Genomic DNA, 17,839 nt, shown 5'->3' on the forward strand with positions numbered 1-17,839 from the left:
TTGTTTTTATGGTTTAATCATTTTCAGAACATTTTTTGAACCATGAAACTTTTCGTTTAGGTTTATTCACTGAACAAATTTACATATATCTAATAACTTTCGTAATTGTTGTTTGTAATAATAAAAAAGATTATTTATACTGATAGAGAAAAAACGTTGAATCATTGATGTTTTGTTTTTATTTTTGTGAAGAGTGTCTGCGTGTGTACGATAATGCGACATTCGTTATGCGAGAGAGACATTATTGAGCGAACATTAATTTATTCTGTCCCAAGTAGTGCGATTGTAAATTGAATACGTGATGTATCGTTTACGAGGATGACTAATTCAAGTTGCATTTCGAGTAATTAATAAACGATATTGCAAAATTGTCGTTAAATGTATGTCGGCTGTTTTATCGTCCAGACTGACAGATCGAAATCGTCTCCTGAAATAATAATCATTTTCCAAAAAGAATATTGTTTAATATTTTCGAGTTTTTTCATTTGTAGGAACATACTCTTGAAACGAAGATTTATGGCGTGATTAAAAAAAAAAATTCGTGTTATTTTTGGAGAAATCAAACAACTGTGCTGTCAAGGAAATTCTTAAATCATTCATGACGTACTACCTATGAAGGTAAATTTTGCAATGACTAACGATAATTAAGAAGACGATTAAAGGCACGTTTCCTAATGAATACGAGTAAGTTTATGGTAGGTACGATACGCGAATGAAAATGATCGTAGGTAGGATAGGGCATGGTAGGGTAGGGTAAAGTTGGTAGGTAGGTAGGTAGGTAGGTAGGTAGGTAGGAAGGTAGTATATACATAACATACATCGTGAAGTTGAATGATATTTCTTCTAGCGTTTTTATTTTATCGAGATCTATCGAACGTCCACGTTCGATCGTCTCTTTCTTCGTCTTACAATCGAATTTCGTGGGGCGTATTTAGTAAAAACCGGTCCCGGATCGTATCTTGACACATCGATGCTCAAGGACGATAACGATCAAAATTTTGCGTTTTTGTACTTTGCCGACAGAGCGAATTAAAATCGATAAGTATCGCAACTCGGGCCTTTGTTAAAAGACTAGGTACCTTACTACCAGGGACGATGCCTCGATCAAAGTAAGAATGGTTTTTGCCTCGTAATTTTCGCGCTGAGAGAGTTAAAAGAGTTTAAGAAGAGCAATGTTGTATGAAAATTGGAGCTTTTACTGCAACTTTTAAGAACGATCGAATTATAGTCATTATCCATCTTAATTTTTCGGAAGTGAAGACTTCGCTTATATACCTACATCGGACTCGTTCAAGATGAAACCGCGAATTTTGAAGTAGACTATCATTACTCGCTCCTTTTGACGCGAAACTAATTTTCCAATTTCGATCGTATGGGACGATCGACTTTTCGATCGCACAAAATTTCAAAGTCTCCCGAGGCTTGTGCATTCCGTCGATCTTTCTCTCTCTCTCCCCTTCTATTCGATTACTTTTTATCGATTCTTATTCCCAAAGGTTTCAAGCTTTCTTAGTGTTCTATTCGATTCTATTTTATTTGAAATGAAGAAGGAAAACTAGTTTAATATAGTTTTGGTTAGAAGTTAATATAAATAAGGTAGCGATGGTAAGCCCACTCACGGTAGGTTTGGACGAGCAACGTTATAGGTAATCGGTACAAAGTGCCGCGCGATAAGCGATTATATTTAAGATGGCATAAAGGTATAATAATCCTGTTGTTAATGGAAGTTCTCGCGGTGACTGGGACTCGCGTCAAGGAGCGAGCTGGAGCGCGCGCAAAAAAGACTCGGTTTTAGCGGGCGGAGTCCTCATGAATAATCCGTAACGCAGTAACGACGAGAACGACCAATCTGATTGCACTTTTATGCGCTGTTTGGCACACGAAACTCACGTCGCGCCTATAAAACGCATAAAACGTCAGGTATAAGTGGCCCGGCACTTTCTCGGCGCGAGTGCGCCAGCCGAACCTCTTAAGAGGGCTCGAGCTCGCAAGAAAGAGAGAAAGAGAAAGAGAGAGAGAAAGAGAAAGACAGAGAGAGTAAGAGAAAGAGAAAGAGAGAATGAACGCGCGCGCGCCAGTCAGCCAGCCAGCCAACTCGCTCGTCCGCCATCGCCATCGAAACCGACCGCCTCGGTCGGATCCGGTAAAAGTTGCCTTTTGTTTGATAGCCGGCTAAATCGGCCCGGCAACCCCCTAATGCGTCATTACTGTCGAGCTTTACGGCCGACTCGTATCATTTCACTTAGGTATATTGATATGGCAACGAGTTCCTGACCTACCCGAACGCCACGTCTCCTCCTGTACTTCTTCTATCTTCTTCTCTTTCTTATTTTCACCTCTCTTTTTCATTTTATCTTCATACACTTTGTTCCCTGATCATTTCGCTGCTCCTTAACTTGACAAAATCTGCTCTTCTTTTGAATAACCGATCATATTTTAAATCTCAGTATGATGATTAATAATGAAAAATTAGTATGTGTTTTTTTTTTAAACATGTTTTCTTGTATTATCTATTAAACAGAATCTATCGGGAAAGATTTTGAAATTTAAAAATCTATCTGATTCTTTCGAAAAACGAAATACGATACTTCAACGCACCATTAATGTCATACTTTACAAGAAAGAAGGAGAAAGAAAGACGTATTGTATCGTTTGAGCCTATGTGAAATACGTTGACGTGTTCTTTTCTTCTCGTTTGTCGTTTCACAAGCTATCTATAGAAATAGAGAGACTGTCTCGATGAAGAACGCTGAACGACGGTCGAGGATTTTTTATGCGTAGGACGTTCCGCTTCACGGAAGTCGACGATCAACGCGAGCTAGCAATATCGAGGATGATTAGGCCTTATCTTTGAGTCGGTTTGTCCTCTGCTCGACGAGCCGTAGACAAACACGTATCGTATCTAACAAACTTTCAATGTGGACTTTCAAAGTTTAAATCGATTTATCGAATATTCGCTTCTTGATTTAAAAGATTCTTTCATTCTATTTATAAGCGAATAACGAATTATATTAAAATAATCTAAAAATAATAGCTTTAAGGATTTACATTTTTTATAAATTTGATTGGAAATTTTTGTTTTTCTCGATCAAGATTAATTTCGAAAGGAGATGCAAATAATTACAACGCACCATATTAGCCGTGCGATGTAATATTCAGAAAAGAGCTCGTTAATCCTGGCTCATTGGAAGGCAATGTAAGTCATTGACGATAATAATATCCATCGAAATATGAGGGACGATATCAGAAAAGTCGTAAATTCAACGATCCAAATCTACCGTCCGTGTTATGTTACGCGGCTCGGCACTTACGACGTTCCCCCATTGCTTTGGAATATTTACGACGTAGAAAGGATAAAAATTCGCGACAATTTTCACGCACGGAGCAACGGAGACGCCTCGTCTCTCACGTTACAATTTCGTAAAATCTTGGCGCGAAGACCGTCGTTTTCGATGAATGTCATATCTCGAGAAGATGAAGAAGAAGAGGATGAAGAAGAAGTGGACGGATGGCGACGCATCTCGTCTCTTGAAAGCACGGTTTGTTTTTTCGATCAGCAAAAATAGTATCTTGCTGAGAGCGTGTTAAGCCGTGGATATATCTATTTTTTTTTGTTTTTCTTGTTTTCTTTTTTTATTTCTTTTCGAAACGATGATGCCGATGGCATTAGGTGTTTGTTAAAAGGGAATATTTTTGTCGACTTCGGTTAGAGGTCGTTGTCGCTATACACTTGGAGTTGCGTTCATGCGGCTAGGAACGAGCGACGAGCGAAACTAACGGCCGGTCGTGTGCTTTAAGATTACTCCGGAGACTCGTACGTTTCTCTCGAGTCGGCTATTTATTTATCTTACACCGGTAGACATGACAAAAGCGAGAAGGACTATAAATACCTAGTCGAGAGTTCGTACGCGGGCGGAAGAAGAAATCTCCATTGGGATCCGAGCCGACGCCATTTTGGAATAACTATTCCCCCATTTTTCTTTAAATCTCGGTCGACTATGTGTCTTCGTTGATACTCTATCAATTGATAACTCGTTAGACTTCTTAGATACTAGCAACATTATTTCTCTGAAGTATCGTTAAATAATCTCAAGTATATGTATAGTAAATGTATAAAGGTACTACCTACTCCAAAGCCACTGACCACTTGAAGCGATTATTTCAGCTCCGAGTGGGCACAACTAATTTATCTAGTTAACTCGTTTCTCTATGTCGTAAAGCCGATCGTAAACGAAATATATACGGATTCCCGAGTGCTCCAGTTATTATGCTTTCGAGAAATTCAGTCAAAATAGTATCTACCTAATAGTATGTAGTAGGGTGTTGCACTTCGAATTAAGCTCATATGTTATTATTATTTATACCCCGATTACCTCTGTTCCTGTGTATTACCGTCATTGATCGCACAAGCCACGGAAAATCACGTATATTATTACGAGCTTTTCATTCAGACCAATGAATCATTGGAATTTATAATCCATTCCTTATGATTTCTCCTTATCTTCTTATTCACTTCACACACTTCAAGAAACATTCTACTTTAACACGACATTTCGATTCAATCATAATCAGCGCTTGATTTTATTGCCTCACTTGATCTTTCAAAGTTATTTTAATTATTCGAAGTAATAACACGAAGAACCTCGATCAAACGATGTTACGAACGCGTAGGTCAGAGACGAACTAACTTCCGCCTGGTTAAGCCTATTGGCCTAGCAATCGATGTTGTCCTTGAGGGTAAAAAAAATGCGTTACTATAAGGAGAGGGACTGAATAAAAAAAAGCGGGGGTTCAAAGCATTCATGGAGTTTTTTACGACTTCGAAGCTAAGAATCGACGACGGTTCGGCCCTTTACGTAGCTCGTATCCGACGGCTCGAAGTGTTTTCTTCCGATTTGATCGGTGTTTTTTGTTTCCTTCCTATTCTCGCCTTATTTCTTTGTAAAAAATCTTCGAAAGTACTTTTTTGTTAGTAGGACAAGGTTATTGTTAGAATTTATTTTTCTTTTTTCTACGACATAACTATTATTCTATAATACTGTACAATTTTTTTTTTTATTTGAATAATAATTTTAATCAAAAATGGATTATTATTTTTCTATCCAATAAATGGTACCATAACGATATTTAATTTACATCCAAAAGGGTTCATTACCTCGCCACGACCCTTCGTATCTCAGTCATAAAATTGAATTCCAACGTACCCTAAAATTTCTCTGTCTTATCGATTTGTTTTACTCGACACGAGTATAATATCTTAAGATTTTTTCATCGAATTACTTAATTTCTTTGTAGATTTAGTAATAATGAACTAACGAAATATTACTCGTATTAATACTTTTGATTCATTTAATGACTTGATAAAAAGAAGAAGCAAAAGTACTATAAATTATATTCGCAAATTTGAAATTGAAAATTAAACTGGTTGTTAAGCTCCTGGAACGTATCATAGTAGGATTTAGTTAAGGGTAGAGATGCAGAATTTTAACTCGTAATTTTATTGATGAGTGAGAATGTATATAAAATATGTATTTAGGATTTGGAAAATCCGAGAAGATGAACAACGGTTGAGGAACGTTGGTTTAACGTTTCTCGTACAAGGGTCCGAACGACCTTGACGACAAAAAAGCGCGTAATTTCAGGTGAGACGGTAGGACGAGCGCGAAAACATGAATCCGAAGGGACCGCGAGGTCAAAACGATCGTGACTCTCTCGGATCTTGCTTGTCCGGCTATTCATTCGTTGTCCTCTACGTCGACCTTCCGACTGTTTTTTATTTCCTGATACCCATGGTGAGACCGTGACTATGACCCTTTTACGGCAATTCCCGCCATAAACACCCTCTCGGTCACTCTGTTAAATACTTTTTTAGCCAAAGAGCCTGTTTTTTAACAACCCTTGTGAGACTTCGAAGCAGGAACTGTTCAACGGACACCTTACTAGCCAACATGCAGAGAAAAAACCCGCACTGTTGCAGGAAGTTACATGTCTGGCTATTCTTTTCTTGAGTTTTTTACGACCAGCCTTGAAATTCTTCCCAATTTCGTAACGGCGGGGTTTACAGTCACTTTTTTAAGGCATCGTATTTTTTACTTCTTTTTTTTGTATCGAATAAAAAAGGAAAAGAGAGAGATAGAGGATAAGGGGAGAGGGGTGTATAGGACAACAAAAATACTAAAAAACTTCGAATGGACCCTTATGAGTCCTTGAAGGGATTCTATCTCCACGTATATCTGAATTTCGCGTGACCGAGACTAGGAAGTCACACTAAAGGAACTAATTGTATTTTTTATTTCCTTTCTTTTATTTTCTCTTTTTACCTTCCTCCAGGTAAAAAAGTCAAGTCTGAGAAAAACGAAGATTTTCCTAGTTTTAAACGTCTACACTTTTTTAGTCTTACTCTACGAAAGTTACCGAACGGTTGTGTTTTTTAGCTTCTTCCGAAGATTTGTGTTTCTCGTGTGTATAAAATTTTCTTATAATATCAACTCATAGTGCTAGAAGTGATATCTAAAAAAAGGTATACTATATTATTTACTTCCATATAATTAAGTTAAAATCTTAAAAAATATATCAAGGGCATGTATGTATAAAAATACATTTTTATATAAATTTCTCATTCTTCTAAAAACGGCTTACATTTGTATAAGATTAACTTTATTCGAGTAGATACGATTGGTAATTTTTTTATGAATCACCTTTTTACGTATACCAATATAAAAAATAAAAGAGACACGAATCAAATGAGAGAGAGATAGAGAGGAGTAAATACGCATAAGTTTTGCTTCGTTTTTCCGACGCGATGGTTTGTACGCATACCTGTTTATATTGTGGGCCGTAATAAACTTTTATGAAGTCCTTACGGAGGATTAAGACGTCTCGCGAAAGACAGATAAACGAGGCGGATCATACGAGCTTGGAAACGTGACGGGAATCATCCTCGAGGGGCCTAACAATCGTCGTCGTCGTCGTCGTCGGCATTCGCGTAAAACTTTAAACGCAAAGACCCTTCAAGATCGCGCTTATTGTTCTTACCGTTCCCATGTATTACGCATGATCTTCCCTTACTTTTCTCAGTTTTCTTTCTAACATATAACCACGATTTTTCTTCCCCCCTTTTTTTTTTCTCAGTATTCTTTTCGCAACTATATCACCGACGTGTAATTTGCATGACTACGTTCTTGAAGATCTAGAAAACTCCTAACATATATCAAACGTTTCTTTCAAGACTTTCATGCAAATCTTAAAAGATAAGCATATCTATGCGTATAACATTTCCGCCGGGAAGGTGAAACGTTCGTCTTCTCTTTCTTCCTTACGAGTATAGCATGAATATACGTCGGTATGATATAAAGGGTAACGATATCATAGCGGGAGTAAGAATTTTTGAACTTTGACCTCCGATAAAGAGTTTGTATAAGAAAATGTCAATCATTTTAATAGCTAACGTTCCATTAGTTTCTACTATATCACGCATAATCTTTTTCCATTTTTAACAAAACAATCATAACTTCGAATAGGTATTTATTAAACGTTAAAACAATGATTTATTAAATATACCAAGTGTACTAAAAAATGGAAAAAATCCATATGCAAAATAGAACACATGATTTATTGTTAATGAAGTTTAAGAAGGGTGGTAAAGTTTTCGAAAAGGGTTCCGTCGGAAGTATAATCATTTTCCTCGAGGCAGAACGTTTGTGTCCCTCTTATCGGCTCGCACCGTGCAAGCGGACATTCATTCGCGAAAATAGGTAACTTCGGTTGTGCACGAACGGGTAAATAGGTATCGATGGATGCAGTGGGGGGATAGGTATACAGCAGCAAGAGAGAGAGAGAGAGAGGAGAAACCGCGGCCATTCGCGTAGGTATAGTGTTCGTGCCGTGACCAGGGTGGAGCTTCGCTCGAACACGGAGAGGCGGCGCGGTGGTCCATAACGCTCGCGCGGCAGTAACTAATCGGATTCCGGTGGGCTATGCGTGCACCACCATCGCCCATACGGCGTAGAATATGGGGAATCTATGGGCTCATATCCACGACCCAAACTGTACACTAGCCAAATGGACGCGGCAATAACGGCCCGTTAACGCTAATTCGCGGAATTCTGATTGACGACGGCCGCAGGGAGCTGCCGTGTTTCCCCCACGATCTTCTATCTCTCCCTTTCTCTCTCTCTCTCTCTCTCTCTCTCTCTCTCTCTCTCACTCTTTCTCATTGTCTATCTGTCTCTCTCTCTCTCTATCTCTTTACCTACCCTTTACTCACTTTCCTATCTCTCTCTCTCTGACTCGTGTTCCTCGTATTTATGCTACCTGCGAGCGTGCAGTGGTGTCAGGAGACTCACTGTACTATCAGCAAACGCGTTTTCTCCTCGAAAGTATCTTGCTCCGAGAGTTCGAACGAGTACTCTCATTGAAAAGAGTTCAACGAAGTCCTATTTAAAGTCATTTTGAATCACTCTTTAAACTTCTTACGTTTTCTATGATATCGTGATAGGATTATCAAAAGTCAAAGGAGAATATAGCTATCAACTTTTCTTATCATTTTTTTGGTATTTATTCCGAAAATAAACGAGGAATGTAAGAAATTGGTTAGTCGATCATCGATATAGGAAAAAAACTTCTCGATGCAGTTGATAGTTTCGTGTAAAGGCTAAAACTTGTAAACCCCTGGATGTCTGCACCGCTGGCTTCCTCTTTTCTCCTCTTTCCGGTCTTTCCTTTTCCCATACAGAGTTGCACACATATGTAGAGAATCGTGGACCCGAACTCCCTCTTTTCATCCAACAGAAACTCCCCAATGTGCACGAGTTCAACCATCAGAACTCACCCTCCTACTCGGTCAACGTATTTCGTGTAAATACTGACGCGAGAACGAAACACACGCGCGCTTCCGAATCTAGGGTCGGTACACACAGTAGTCTGGCATCATGAACGTTGCTCGTGTAATGGGGTGACGATCGGGGTAGTCGAATGACGACCGACCACCCTCTTTCCTCCTCTTCCTCTTCCTCTTCCACTTCCTGATTTAGGACCATCGTTTTCTCTTTCTATCTCTCCCGTTCTATCTATCTATCCTTATCTCCCGGTTTCGTTCCTCCTACTCATCCCTCTCGTTTCTTGCTCCATGATTTCTACGAACCATTCGTCGTCCCTCGTACCTAGCCAGCCGATCGGAACGAGTCAAACCCTCATTTTTCACTCGTCACTTTTCGCGAGTACGCGTATTTTTCTTTCGACAAAACTAGCCTGACCTAATCTTCTTCTATTCCTTTCTTTTTCTTTTATGAATACTACGGAGCTATGGCGGAGCTGTTTTTTAATGGTCTATGTAACAAGAGAAGTGACTTCGATTCATTTTCACGGAACGTTGATTCGAAGGTTAGGATTATGATCGAATGCGGAAGGGTCTACTATGCGTTGGATTATGTTGATTCTATTGTATAGGGGGAATATTTTAAATGTGTATAAATGTATCCATCATCTTTCTTGCATTTGTATTAATTTGTCGCTATAAAGTCTTATTGTACGTATCAGAATAAATGGAGAGGTCCATGAACAAACGTTCGACGATAAGAGATAATAAATTTTTAATTAAAGGACTAATTTACAGCAGTATCGAAAGTTTATTGATTGCTTTGCGAACGACTTTCTTCGAAATCGCGGAATACACATACGTATAATAGATACGGTGGTATCTTTTTTCATTCGATGAGATCACCGTTTTAATTGCATTCCTGAACGAAACCTATCGTAACGAACATTGCGTGCTCTCTCTCTCTCTCTCGGATCTTCCAATTAAAGCACCGCGTTTGCTGCATTTCACCGTTTATTTATAGACACACAGTTAGCACGCGCGCTTTAGCCGCTGGATGCTCACCCTCGTAAACGTGTCGGCGTTTTGGAAAATGCATGGAAGCTAGAATTCGCTAAGAGCATAAAATTACGCTGAGGGCTCTTCTTGCGGCCTCCGACCACTTTGTACCGAGTCCATCTAAATTTAATGCACGGTAAATATTGGATACGTTTTGCCTAGACCGACTCTTCCGCACTCTCCGCACATGTTCGAGTTCATTCTTACTTTAATTTTCTTTCTATATCCCTTTTTCTATACCTTTTTTTTTCTCGATCAATAACGCATCGTATTTATTTAACAGAAATTTTTCTTTCTCTTATATATTTTTTCTTTTTTCTCGAATGTTTTTTTATTTTTACCTCAACTCACGCAAAACATGATAGATCGGATAATTTTATCTCGGAGATAATGCGGTTCTGTCGTCGTCTATGGAACGTTTCCAATAAAACCGAAAAATTCTTCTCTCTGGCTTTCAGTGAATCGGGATACAGGCGAGCTAAGTAAAGGTTTTAAAATAAAGGAAAAATGAGCGAAGACTCGTTGGACCAGTTCGCCATCTTGAGCTCGCCAGGAACGCTACTATAAAGCAGTTCCTAAACTTACGCTCGCAGGACCGTTTTATCTCTATTAAATCTATATTTTCTTTCTTCTTTTTTTTCTTGGATTTTTCTTTTTTTTTCTCTTTTTTATTATTATTATTATATATACCGTTCTTACAACACGAATTGACCATTCAAGTCAGTTTGAAATACAGGGGGAGTAAAATTAACGCTTTTAATTGATTTTATTATTTCCAAAATGTTCGTATATAATTTAATTATTTTGATATTCGTAATAACGTTTTTAGTTTTATTGCATGGAGAATAAAACAAAACAAACAAGAAAAATATAAAGAAACAAAAGATCCAACGGTTCAATTGCAAGTTGAGAAATAAAAACTTAGATTTGTTTCTTGCCTTAACTTATTCCTTGATGCGCCTCGATGGTTATTTTTATGGTGTGAATCGTGTCAAACGTGACGCCGTTCTAGACCATCATTCCCCTTTGATTCGTGTGAAAAGTGCTATGCGAAGGACACAAGTTGCCTGTAAATGTTGCAGTTATCGACCTACTTGGCTAAGACTAGTGTACCGCGATCGTTTGACATTCTTAAATAGACATCGGCCGAATGGGTGGCCGAGTGTAAATTCATATAAACACCGAAACGATTCTACACGTACTACGATTCGTCTAGGCATACCAATGAAATTACCTAAGCCAACTTTTTCCTATTTCTATTTTTTTTCCTCTAATTTCTAACATCAAATAAGTCACATGATACAATATTCCATGGGTGGTCTTTTAGAGATTCTTTATATTACGTAATGTTATTTTAAAATATTAGAAAGATACGTTTAAACAACAAAATAGGTATTTAAACTATATTAAATATTTTCTTTCCTAATCTCTATTTTATTATAATAGAAGGATTATGAATTATAAATATATTTTTCGACACGCCTATATCGCATATTTCCTACCTACATAACGTTTCACTTTAATCTGCATTTATGGATCGAATTAGCGTAAGCATACTTTATATCGTTCCACGGTGAGATCGTATAAATACTTTTCCATTTTTATCCCTTTATCTAATATGACGAATAATCATTTTTTCTTTTCGAAAATTGAGTATAATTCGATCACGTTCAAAAATATCTCTAAAAGCTCTTTAATTGAGATGACACAATCAGAAATTTCATTCGAATCGTTACAATAATACCAAGATGTAACTTAACCGCTACCGAATTGCGTTAACTGCTAATTACGAAGTCGTTGAATACGATAATATGTATCTGTAAGTATATAGATATCCATGTATACGGCTACTATAAGTATGTGTATGTAAGGAATGGTTCACAGTAGTCGAAGGTAGACACCAACTTAGTTGGCTCATTAACATTTCGTTCCTTTTACCGTCATCATACCGATCATCAAATTATGCATTTTATTAATCTACTAGCAGCCCATATAATCCTCGTACAAATGTCACTCGACAACCACTTTGCTCAACTCTATGGTCTTCTGACCTATCAGGTATAGTGTTTCTTCGATTCTTTCCGAAACACAAAGTTCTTCCTTACACGTGTTTGTGCTACACTCGTCATACCCGTTTCTGTAAAAGAATGTGCCCGCACGAATAAAAAATTCTTTTCTTTTTTTTATGATATTTTATTACCACTCTATCTCAATTTTTATTGTCACTGGCGAAAGTGATTTCATGTATGTTTTGTTAAACAACAAATCTTTTTAAGTATTTCCTCCTGACCACGAAATCGTGTAGCAAATTTATATATAATAATTTTATTTTACTTTTTATTTATTCGTCATACAGTATAATAATCAACTAATATGCAACATTTTGGGAGACATTTACCGAGGAACATTTTTTAAATCATATTATGATAGGCGTTGATTTAAGAAAGTGCCGATCGTATCTTTCATATTTAAATCTTCATTTTATCGTTCGATGACTGTTATATGTAAAAATATTCATATTTTCTTTTAGAAACGACTTTTTTATCGTCAATTTTTCATCAACCTTTTCGTCGCTTCTATCAAAAACCCATAGTCAGAAACGTGACTATTATTACACCTATTAAACGTATTTAAATCTTGAGATAGACGCATGCAGTTTGATTCGAGACACCCTGTAGACGTGCGCGTTCGTGGAAGCGCAATAGAGATTCCAAGGAAGATAAAAGGGAGAAAATCAGCGACGTGTGCACGTGCAGGCAATCCAACTCTGTACTTCTCATAGTACTTCTTGTTGCGCGTTGGCCCGTGTTGCCCAAATGCATTAATCACATCGATGGCAACGCGAAAACGAGTAGGCCATTCTTTCAGACGTCCTCGATCGTTCGCAAAGAGAAAACGCGGTTTGTTGTTGCTGGTTTGAAAGCTCTCTCTTTATTTCTCTTTTTTATTCTTCTTCATTTCATCATCGTATATTAACGAGTTTTGAAATATTATTTAAGTACTGAAATTAACATTTTCTTCCTTCAACAATATTTCTTTTTTACGTACGATCTTTTATGCAACTATTTTAATCATAGGAGATAAATATTAGACGAAAAGAAAAGTCTCTACAAATTTGGCTAAGATATACACAAAACTATAGATCTTTAAGGGTTGCCAGAGAGGAATTACAATGGAAGTTCTTATCAGGTTTTTCTCTACTATCCGTGGAATCTAATTGCATGTACACTACGCGAAACAATGTAGCGTCTTAGATTAGCATGACCCAAAGGTCTGATACAGTACCAGCAACAAACGCGCAACGGCTTTGGAATGAATAATTCAAATGCCGTGGCTATGCGCGGGTTGAGAGCTTTCTCTCTCTCTCTCCCTCTCTTTTTCTCTCCCCTCTATATATACATACATATATATATACTCTCTCTTTCTCTCTTTTTCTCTCTATGTGTCCCTGTGTTTGTCCCCTCCCTCCGTCAACGCTCACGAAGCTCGGACATTCCTGCACGCATTTGCTCCACGAGATTATAAATCTCGTGACTCGTGGGGTTATGGTGGATGTTATGCGCCAATGAGCACGAAGGATGAGATACTAGCTCTTGCTTTATTATATTCCTTTGTCACTACTCGTTTACTCGCCGGTTCTCCATTTTGATTGCACCGAACTGTCGCGTATTCGTGTGAAATAAACGGCTCGTATAACGAGAAAGCGAATTAACGAGGACATCTAACTTTTGTACTTATTTCTCGGTGCGCCATGCGCGTATGCTATGATCCTTTTTCAAACCTCTTCTCCCCCTCTCCCCTAGCACCTAACTTTTCGTTCAATATTTTTCTTATCGAATTGTCGCACTGTAAGGATAGGTAAATGTGAAAATAATATATCATTTTCTTTTCATCGTAGAATTTTGTTTGCAAAAAGTAAAATAGTTTACTGATTTGTTTTTACGATGTCAGAAACCGCGAGAGAAAAAGTAAACGTTAGTATTATACAAACACGTATAACAAGGTAGCGAGGTAAGGTGAGTTTCTTTCACGTTGCGATTATGGACGACGACCTTCGAAGCGCGAACGCCTCAAGCTAAACGATAAATCATCGAACCTCCATCATCAACCGATAACGATCATATTTCTCCCGTTACCTACCGATCCTCGTATTCATCTTCGTTTGCTTATAGCCTGATGGAGCACTTAACGAATGAACTCTCCGATTCAAGATAATACCTATGGCCTTCAAGATGTGATTTCGATAAATTTACTCTCGTCAATTCGTAAATTACCTGTGCAAATTCTCAAACGATTTCGATCGAATAAATCATTACTAATTTATGATTATGAGACATTTTAACAACATCGATGCATTGCGTCAATGAATCCTTTTTTTAAATACTTGTTACATAATTTATTCAAGGGATGTAGATATTACGTAGATTTAACGTAACGTTTGTCATTGTTTTATCTTATGTTTCTAATAATGAAGTAAGTGCTCGTAACATTTAAAATGGTAAAAGTATTAGGGCATGTAAATATTAGAAATGTTTCACTTTTTAGTTTTTTATCCTTTTTTTATATATGTCAACGTTAAATTGTATAATTCAGTTAAATGACGAAAACCCGAAATAACTAAGCATTATTGAGAAAGCATATAAGAAGAAATTTAGCATACACTACAATAAGTAACTTTAGGAAATAAAAAGCTTGTGTAATAAATTCATAAGTATTCACAACTAAATATTTGTAAAATTAAAAATAGCAAAGTATAAAACATAGAAAAGTATAAAAAATAAATTAAAAAAATAGACATTAGTATTGAAGAAGAATTAATGAAAAAAGAAAGAGGTAGGGAAAGAAAAAGAGAGAGTGTTTAGAGTGGTTCATTATACCAACACCATGGAGATGTAGAAAGGTGTAGTGTATAAGAGATGGTTGATACGCGAGTATAGTATAATATCTAACATAAGAGGGACGCAGTAGCGATCATAACTTTCTATCTCTTTTACTCTCCCTCTTGTTAGACGATTTGGTGTATACCCTTTGATGGAGTTATGCGTGTGCACGTAGACATTGGTTGGTGCAATGCCGGTATTCTCGTTGTCCTCGTCTTTTTCGTGATCGTCTTCGTCGTCGTTGAGCTGGACCGAAGGTAAGCCCGGATCATATTCTTAACGAGAGTGCTTTACGATCCGATGCCCCTTTATCTACGGCGGTGTTGTTGGCGTTATCCAAGACGCGAGAGTCGCGTACGAGCAAAGAGAATTTGCTGGACTTCTTCGAGAGAAAGAGAAAGCTTCGAGATCGTGTCTGCGTGTAAGAAAGAAAAAAGAAAAGAACAGAGAGAAAAGGAAAGAGATAGATAGAGAGGAGCTGAGAAAAGAGGAAAGGTGGTCGTGATGTATCTCGCACTTAGCCGTGCCACGCCATGCCACGCCATAGTCGCCATGCTTTTTTACACTTTGTCACCGTATCACGCGTGTACCTGCACCATGTATCCTTGCCGTGTACTACGACGGTCCTGTGCCTTGTCCAAGAATCACCGTCATTTGTAATTGTTAGTGTATAGTTCTGAAACGTCCGACGCGGACGATAGAAGTGAACTAACTATAAGTAAGATAGCAAAACAAAAAAACAAAAAATAACAATATATTGTCGAGCGATCGAAGAAATTAAATAAACAATGGAAATGAGACATAATATATTTATCGTAAGATTGTTCTAAAATAGACGAAGATCTTAATAAATAGTTATTTGAATTGAGCTTAACAAATAAATTTATGCATAGGAATTAATTAAAAAATGATATACAAGTTTGGGGATATTGAAATAAATTTTATTTGCTAATAAAAATTACGTTAAATCATTTTATTGTTAGAGAAAAAGAAATAATTCTTTAGTAGAATGTCCTACTTCGAGCCCTTTTTATGATGTTTCGTGTACAATAACTTTGCTGGAATCTGGTAGACGATCGAATCGTACGATTAAGTAGCTTACTCGACTTTATTCCGTTCTGCTCGCGCCAGACGAGTTTAGTTTGTAGCTTTTATTCCTGGGACTTTAACGTCACGCATACGGTAACGGCACGGTAGACGGACAACATCGATTCGACCGTAAATTCCATAAAAAGAAAGGTTCTTCGTTCTTATCCTTGTGTATGTTCTTGCGTTCAAGGCGAATTGAGAACGGAAGCAAGGATTTATCAATAGCTACGAAAATCTTTTCAATCACTTCGCGAGAATACTATACAAAATTCAGTGCAGTCGAGCAATATTGAACAGAATAAATTTTTGTTTTTAACGAGTACTAACCTATCGTTTTCCTTTAGAGCATATCCTCCCGTAAACTTTGCTTTCTCGCATATGAGAAAAAAAGAGAAAGAGAGCTTTCATCGGTTGGTTTAACGTTGATCATGTCAGGGCACTTATTCAAATGAGAAAGGATCACGATAAAGAGATAATTCTGTACACGTACGAGTAACGTCGTTATTGCAATTATACGTAAATGAGATAGTTAGGTTTTTTGGTCATGTAGCATAAAAAAAGGGACGCGTTCGACCAAGTTCATCCGATTTTCTTCTGTATTCCTCGCTTGAGGGCTTGCAGTTCTTCGGTCTCACGTGATTAACGTATCTTCTTCTTCTTCTACATATTCTTTTTTTATTCTTTTTATTTCTCTTATATAATAAACGTATCCTTGGGTCAAAATAACGTCGGGTCATTCGAAACTCACGTAAATCGTTCGCCATGTATGCTTCTTCTTCTTCTTCTTCTCCTTTCCGCGAGGAAGATTCGCGAGGGAAATTTGAATTTCTTCTCTTCTCTTTTTCTCTTCTCTTCTCTCTTTCTTCTTGGATGGGGTAGCTCGCGAAGGAAATCATTCACCCTGTACACGTGCACGAGGATAAGATCCCATGAATACGTATCCGCGCCTTGCCTGATTTGCATAGCAGAGAAAGAGAGGGAGACTATCGATGTATATACTGTATATTCACTTACATACACACATACAAATGTATACAACACATGCACACTTTTTCTCTCTTTCTCTTCTCGTTCCCGAGGCGGCCTACGTGCGAGCCACTCGGCCGACAGGACATCGCTCAAGGCACTCACTCCCATCCTAAAGCGCTACGTTACACAGGGGTTGGGGGCACTTACTTCGTTCTCGTACTCTTGTACCTTCGTTATCCACTCCCCATTTATCCTTCACGCGGTCCTCGTCGTACACGTACGTATGCTGTCCTCTTATTCCTCTATGTAATCGGAGAACTGTGAGCGCCATTACCACGGACGAAGGATAGAAAGAGAGTGAGAGAGAAAGAGAAAGAAAGAAAAAGATAGATCGAAAGAGGAGAGTCTCTTCAAGGCTTGGATTTGCGAGCAAGATAATTCTCCGTGACCCTGACAATTCCTAGATACGCTGGGTACGAAACCCACCCGCCTTCTCCTTCCGTTATTAACGCTTCCTTCTTCTTTCTTATTCTTTTTGAAGTCTTTATTTTCTTTTACCTCTTTGAAGACAAGTTCAGCCAGAATAGTTCAATAAATTTATATATTTTTTTATTCCTTTTCATTCTTTCACATTATATTTTTTCTTTGAGATACTTTAGAAGAAGAAAGAGAGAGAGAGAGAGAAAGATAAAGCGACGTTAAGAATCCTTTTGCAAACATGTTTAAGAAGAGAGAAGTTAGAAGTCCAATTCACTTCGTCTTGAAACTCTTTGAAACCTATACTCTTTGTGTCTCTTGAGTTAAAGCTCGAGATTACATGTATTTTCGTGTTGGTATAGCAACGTGTCTTTTCTTGTGCGATTAAATCGTCCCTGCTGAACGATATTTCGTTAGGTACTTCACCGTGTTCTAACTTACACTTCGCAATACGATACTATGGACGTTAATTCGAATATGTGAAAGTGTATACATAAAAACAATTATCGGAGTATCATACGATCAATTACTTTCAGATTAGATTTTTCTT

The sequence above is a fragment of the Polistes dominula genome, unplaced genomic scaffold (genome assembly GCF_049000335.1).
Source record: "Polistes dominula isolate Pdom_NZ unplaced genomic scaffold, Pdom_raw_medaka contig_33, whole genome shotgun sequence".
Classification (NCBI taxonomy): Eukaryota; Metazoa; Arthropoda; class Insecta; order Hymenoptera; family Vespidae; genus Polistes; species Polistes dominula.